Genomic DNA, 6,028 nt, shown 5'->3' with positions numbered 1-6,028 from the left:
CAATCCTATGGCCATGTTAACCTTAGCAAAATGCAAAACACCTATAGAGAAAAGACAGCATCTTCAAAGAATGCTGCTGAGAAAACTGGATGTCTAGTATCTGTACAATGACATTGGACCAATCTATTAACTTTCACAAAAATTAGATAAAAGTGGATCAAAGACATTAACCTAAATCCTGAAACTCTAGAAATGCTAGATGAATACAATGTGTTCATCTATGTATAGGACAGGACTTTCCAAACAGGATTCCATTTGCCAGAGAACATAGGCCAAGAATTGATGACTGTGAATTCATAAAACGAAAAATCTTCCATGCTGTCGTGGGAATAACGAATGGTGTAAATAGATCTCAGTAGAATGGGAGAGATGAATGGCCATAGATAAATCTAGCAGATGGGTTCTTCTGTCGGTATTGATCCTGTCTGTCATGTCAAAAAAGACTGTAGCAACAGTAGTAGTGAGTGATCCCTTTGGTTTGAAAAGGTCGACAAAGACAAAAGCATATCATTGATTTGAAATCAATGGGTAAAAAGTATTCTTCACTTACTTTAATTCACTGATAACAGTAAATACAGCTACATGAAAACTAAAAGTGAATTACCCACCCACTGAGACTTTTATATTCATATTCATAAAACTCACTTTTATATAGGCTATCCTCCTTCAAGAAGCCCTAATTGCTCCCAAACATGGGTATAACTGCCCTTTAAAAGTTATCAACTTTCTGGAACTCACTCCATAGACCAGGCTGACCTCAAAACCACAGAGATCTGCCTATCTCTGCCTCTTGAGGGCCAAGATTAAAGTCGTGCACCACCGCTGTCCAGCTAAAAAGTTACCCACTTCTAAAGCCAATCTGAGAGATTGTCTACTAAAATTTTAAATCTGCAAGTCTGTCACACAGCTCTTCCACTGTCCTTCAAAAATATTCATCAAAGTGTACAGGGACTCTGTCCAAAGACCTTCACTGAAACATAAGGATCACAGACATTTGGCTGCAACCCAAGTGTTCACCAACCAGGGAATGACCGGAAACGGAAACCAGAAGACTAGACAGGGTACCAGAGCACACTTTTTTATGTGAAGTGTGAGGCAATTCTCTAGAACAGCGAATGAAGAGGCTTACAGATGTGAGAAGAGGGTCAGGATGGATTGCAAAGCAAAACTAATGCCCAAGTAGCACCCACAAGTGGGATTCCGTTTATCAGAGAGCAGCAAGACAGTTTTCCATGTACGTGTGTGTTGAAGTAGAGGGAAAAGAATTAGACAAGCTCCAGAGATCACAATTATCCTCTGGATGGGGGAAAACAACAGGAAACAGGGATTATTGCTCAGAGGGGAATGCGGCGTTATCTGAGTACCATCTTTTCAAAAGAATGATGTGTTTATGCACTTCTATTGTGGTTGTAGCGAATGTAAAAATATGTCATTGGAGCTGGAGAGCAGTTAAGAGCCCTGGCTGCTTTTCCAAAGGACCCAGGTGGGATTCCGAGAACCTATATGGGGACTCACAATTGTCTGTCACAACAATCCCAGGGGAATCCGCAGCCTCTTTCTGACTTTCATGGGCACTGCATATTTGAGGTGCACAGGCAAAAGAGTCATACACATAAAAATAATGAATAATTAAAATATTCAAAAATATTTTTTAAATGAAGTTGTTTTAGTTCTTTCTACTGGAGAAATGGCAGCACACCACAGCTGAGGAAACAGTTCAGATTCAGGCAACTCTTGCTTTCATCTCAACTTGGTCACTCGATGACTGTATGATCTTACGGGAGTTAGAGGGCTTCCATGTGTCTCTTGACCTTCACCCATCAAATTAAGTCAGCCAAATAGAAACATCTCTGAAAAATATGCTAAGTAATTAAATGAAATAATGGATAAAGTGCTAAAGCCTTTGCTCAGCACATAAGCAATCAGTAATTACTGGCACCATTGATGACTTAAGTCCTGTGAGGAAGTGTGTTTTGAGATTCAGCATGGCAGAAAGTTGTTGTGGAGGATGAAGGATCATCAAAACTCGAAGGGTTCTAGCAGAGGGATAATGAGAGCTTATGTACATACCAGCCAAGACAAATTCACATGAGTCTGTGTGTGTGTATGTGTGTGTGTGTGTGTGTGTGTGTGTGTGTGTGTGTATGCAGAATGCAGATGGTGTTCTTGAGACAATTTGGATAGGAAACAAGAATATACACTTGTATGTTGAAATCAGAGGACTCACACATCATGAAGCCAGGTTTCAGCAACATGGTATCTGCCTAGTTTGGCAGAACACAGGAATCCTCTTAGCTCTGAAATCAAGGGATCCACCCCACCCTACCCCCTGTCCCCACCCCAGGGAGAGCAGATCCCTAGAAAGAATCATTTGGTGGTAGAAGGCAAAAACAAAAGAACTCAACCACGTTTATCCCTTTCCTGTGAGGCCTTCACTTGGCTGACTTTCTGAGCTCCAGTAGACAGACAGAGCAATGGGTATAATAAGAAGGGCCCAGGAAGGTCAAGTTCAAAAAGCAGGAGTAGAAAGTAAGAGCTGAAGTGTCCAGTTGTGGTTCCTCTTAGCCTAGCACAGATCCAAATTACCAGCATTGCTATTAAAGACATAGGGATCTGCAGTACTGCACAGCCCAACATACTCGTCTGAATCCTGTGACTGACCCCGGGGAAGCTAGATATGTGATCTACCTGTAAAGCTCATGCACGCCAGGGACTAACATGACTGACTTTCCTTAGCTCCCAGCAAGAGTCTGCAAACACAAGTCCTAAGTTGGCTTTGCAGAGTTGAATCCCATGTATCCTGATTAAATATTGACAATAGCTCTCCATGCCTTATCTAGATTCAATGAAAAGCCAGTCTCCAAAGAGTTATATGGATAAAATTTATCCCCACATCACAGCTATCAATGCTGTCACAGACCAGCTTAGCATACACTACTCTGAAACCTACAAAAATCTAAATCCACGCTCTTCAACAAAATCAGCTTTATGAATTTCTAGACGCCCCCCCCAAAAGTTCCCTTCAAATATTTGAGGTCTAGGGTGAAAGGAGTAATATCTATCACCTGTGGAGTTTAATTCATCACTCATTAACTCCCCATCAGTAAGTTAACTCATAGGTAACTCATAGAGAAGAGGGCTTGAGAAGGTTTACTGGTGCCTGAATTCTTTAACAAATGCCTTCTGGACCAGAGATAAGGGATCCTGTTCAAGTACGAGGATGACCAAGAGTCCCAGACCTCAAAGAAAGATCAGCCTACAGTGAAGTCTCAGCACCGAAGGGGGCTGCCTTGCAGGCTCTTCTGTGTCATCTTGAACGCTAGCCTCTTCACTGGGGTTTCCCAGGAAACATGGTAGGCCCCTACTCCAGATTCCAGTCTTCATATCCACCAAGGAAACAAGTTTAAAATGTTGTCTTCTTCCTGAAGATGAGGAGGTGGTGGCTACTGTTCTAGGTAACCAGAGAGGGATCATACTGGAGGTGTAAAGATTAAACAGGGGGAGAGGGAAGAGAACTGAGGAGACAAGGCCTTACCCCCTTTTTGTTAACCAAAAGTGAAGATGTCTGACGACGTCGTGTGGATGCCTACTGTCTTTGAACCCCGTTAAAGTGTACACACGAGATGTTGCAGGGGGATACTCCGCATGACTAAATAATGCTACTCTTAGAAACAAGGATCACTGAACAAAATTCCCAGGGCCGGGAGAGGTATGTCTTCTATAGGAACTGTGGTCAGGAAGGTCCCTAAAATAATACAGTCTTCCCGGTCTAGAGAATAAGATCCTATGTCTGAAAACACCACATGTCTCTGAGAAAACAGCTGGGACTGACCTGCAAACTTCCACCCCAATTCCTTAAGGTGCTAGCAGGGGCTAGTGCAGGCTTCTAGTGGAGAGAAAGCATCCACAGTCTTAGATAGCTGCCAACCTTATGAACTACGAAAGCAACCTTCTAGGCAAGATGTGTCTACCTGAGTATCATTTCTATAGCTGTTGTGGGGGCAACCAAATGCTCTCTGATTAAACTGAGGACTGTTCCATAGAACAGAATCCAAGCCTGGTACTGTAAGCCAGGTTAATACTCCATGCCTGGGCAGGTCAAAGGCCCAGCAGGGAATTTCTTCCTGCTGTTTAGCTAAATTGACATGGCATTGAATTGCCATCTAAATGTTTACTTATACCCATAGACACAAGCTACTCTAAACCTTAATTAGAGAAGCCTCTATTCGCAGTGAATGTAAAGACTCTTAGCTGCCTAAGACACTGAGAATAAATAACAGGTGAGGGTTCAACCCTAAACAAGGCATCTCTACCACCCCCTCTGAGGCTCAGGGAACAATGTAGAAAAGGAGATGACAAAAATATAAAAGCTGGAAGAGGAGGAGAGGGACTGAGAAGAATCATCTTCCGGGCATGACAGTCATTGTGATCATGTGTTCACTCATGATCATAACAGCTCAGCTGCTGTTATGGGCGCTGGGCCTGCAGAAGACTGTTCCTATCAATAATCAGCCATGGAGTCTGTAGGGCCCTACAATTTTCTGAAAAAATGTTGGCTATAGATTCTGGGAAAGTCAGTCATTGTCTTCAGTTATGGACCCGCTGCTCAGTCCAAGACTCCAATGGTGAGCTCCAAACTCGTGGTCACAGAAACAGCCTGAATGATAGATATGAATGTAAGAAAGACATTTGTAGGAGAGGGGTGGGAGGGAAGTAAGATGATTTGGGCAAGGGTAACACACGCACGCGCGCGCACACACACACACACACACACACACACACTTGTCGAAGAAGTAATAAAAAAGAGGCTATTGGGGTCCTCCTCATAAAGAAGGTATTAATTAATGTCAGGAAGCGAGACAGTTGAGGAGGAGAAACGATTCAGAAGAATATTGAGTGCTGGCCCTTTTAACTCCTTCAGATAGTGATGCTTCTGTGTTTCTGAGGTCACGGAGATTCCATATGGACAGACATGTGGACACCCCAAAGTTTAGGAGGAAACTTATTTCCCAAGGCAGTCTTCTGCTCATTGATCAGATTCCACAAGCTCCAGAGATAACTCAGTCAGGAAACAAGCTTTCTTCATCATGGTCAGAACTGGGCCCTAGACCCACGTTCTGCATATATCACTAATCTATTTTATGGCAGTCCTTCGAGGATGCACTTTACAGATGGAGAGACTGTGGGGAGGGGGGGGGTGAAGTTAGCACCAAATGTATACCAGTGGGGTGTGGTAAAGGAACCACCAACATGAGTGTTCCATGGTAGGGTTAAAGGAAAGGCTTTTGTTGTAGATAAAAGAGAACAAAAATCCATAGGTATCCAAATGATACAGAACAAGGTTTGACTTGATATCTCTATTGCTGCATAGCTCATAGCCAGTTAGCCACCAGAGATAGACTTTTGAGGATGCTGTGGGGTGAAATCGTTCATATCTGTTGAATATTTATGAGAGCCTCACCCACAGCAAGCACACGATACAAGTGTCTGTTAAATAAGTTGCTTTGTAGGATCATGGAAGATGACCTTGTGCATTTATGCTGTCGGGGCGGAACCGAGAAAGAAGCGGTAACACAGAGTGAGGCTGAAGAGTCTTTTTGCCTTCGATAGCCCATCCAACGCCTGACCTCAGCCCTAATCCTGTCTGGTAAGAAGAAAACAAGAGTCATCTCCACGATGAGTCTCACAGTAGATATAAGAACTGTCAGAACTTTGGGGGCCTCTGAGGAAGACAGAAAAGGCATTCTCCTAAAAGGCCCCCCAGGATGTACCAACCAGCACCCCAGCCTTAACAGCTAATACAGCTGGAGTTGAACTGCACTGGTATTTCTGGAACTGCATCTTCCAGGAGGCAAGTTACGTATGCAAATTATCTGTGCTCACATTCTTTATAAACTACCAAGCCAGGCAAGTTGGAAAGCGCTGAACTATTCAACTTTTTTATCCATCTACAAGGCAAAAGTTGGCATTGCAGGGTGATACAGAGTTTTCTTACTCCCTGAGAGCCTGCTAAAAAGAAAGTGACCAC

Source organism: Arvicola amphibius, chromosome 3, assembly GCF_903992535.2.
Source record: "Arvicola amphibius chromosome 3, mArvAmp1.2, whole genome shotgun sequence".
Lineage (NCBI taxonomy): Eukaryota > Metazoa > Chordata > Mammalia > Rodentia > Cricetidae > Arvicola > Arvicola amphibius.
Note: the sequence above shows the minus strand (reverse complement) of the source record.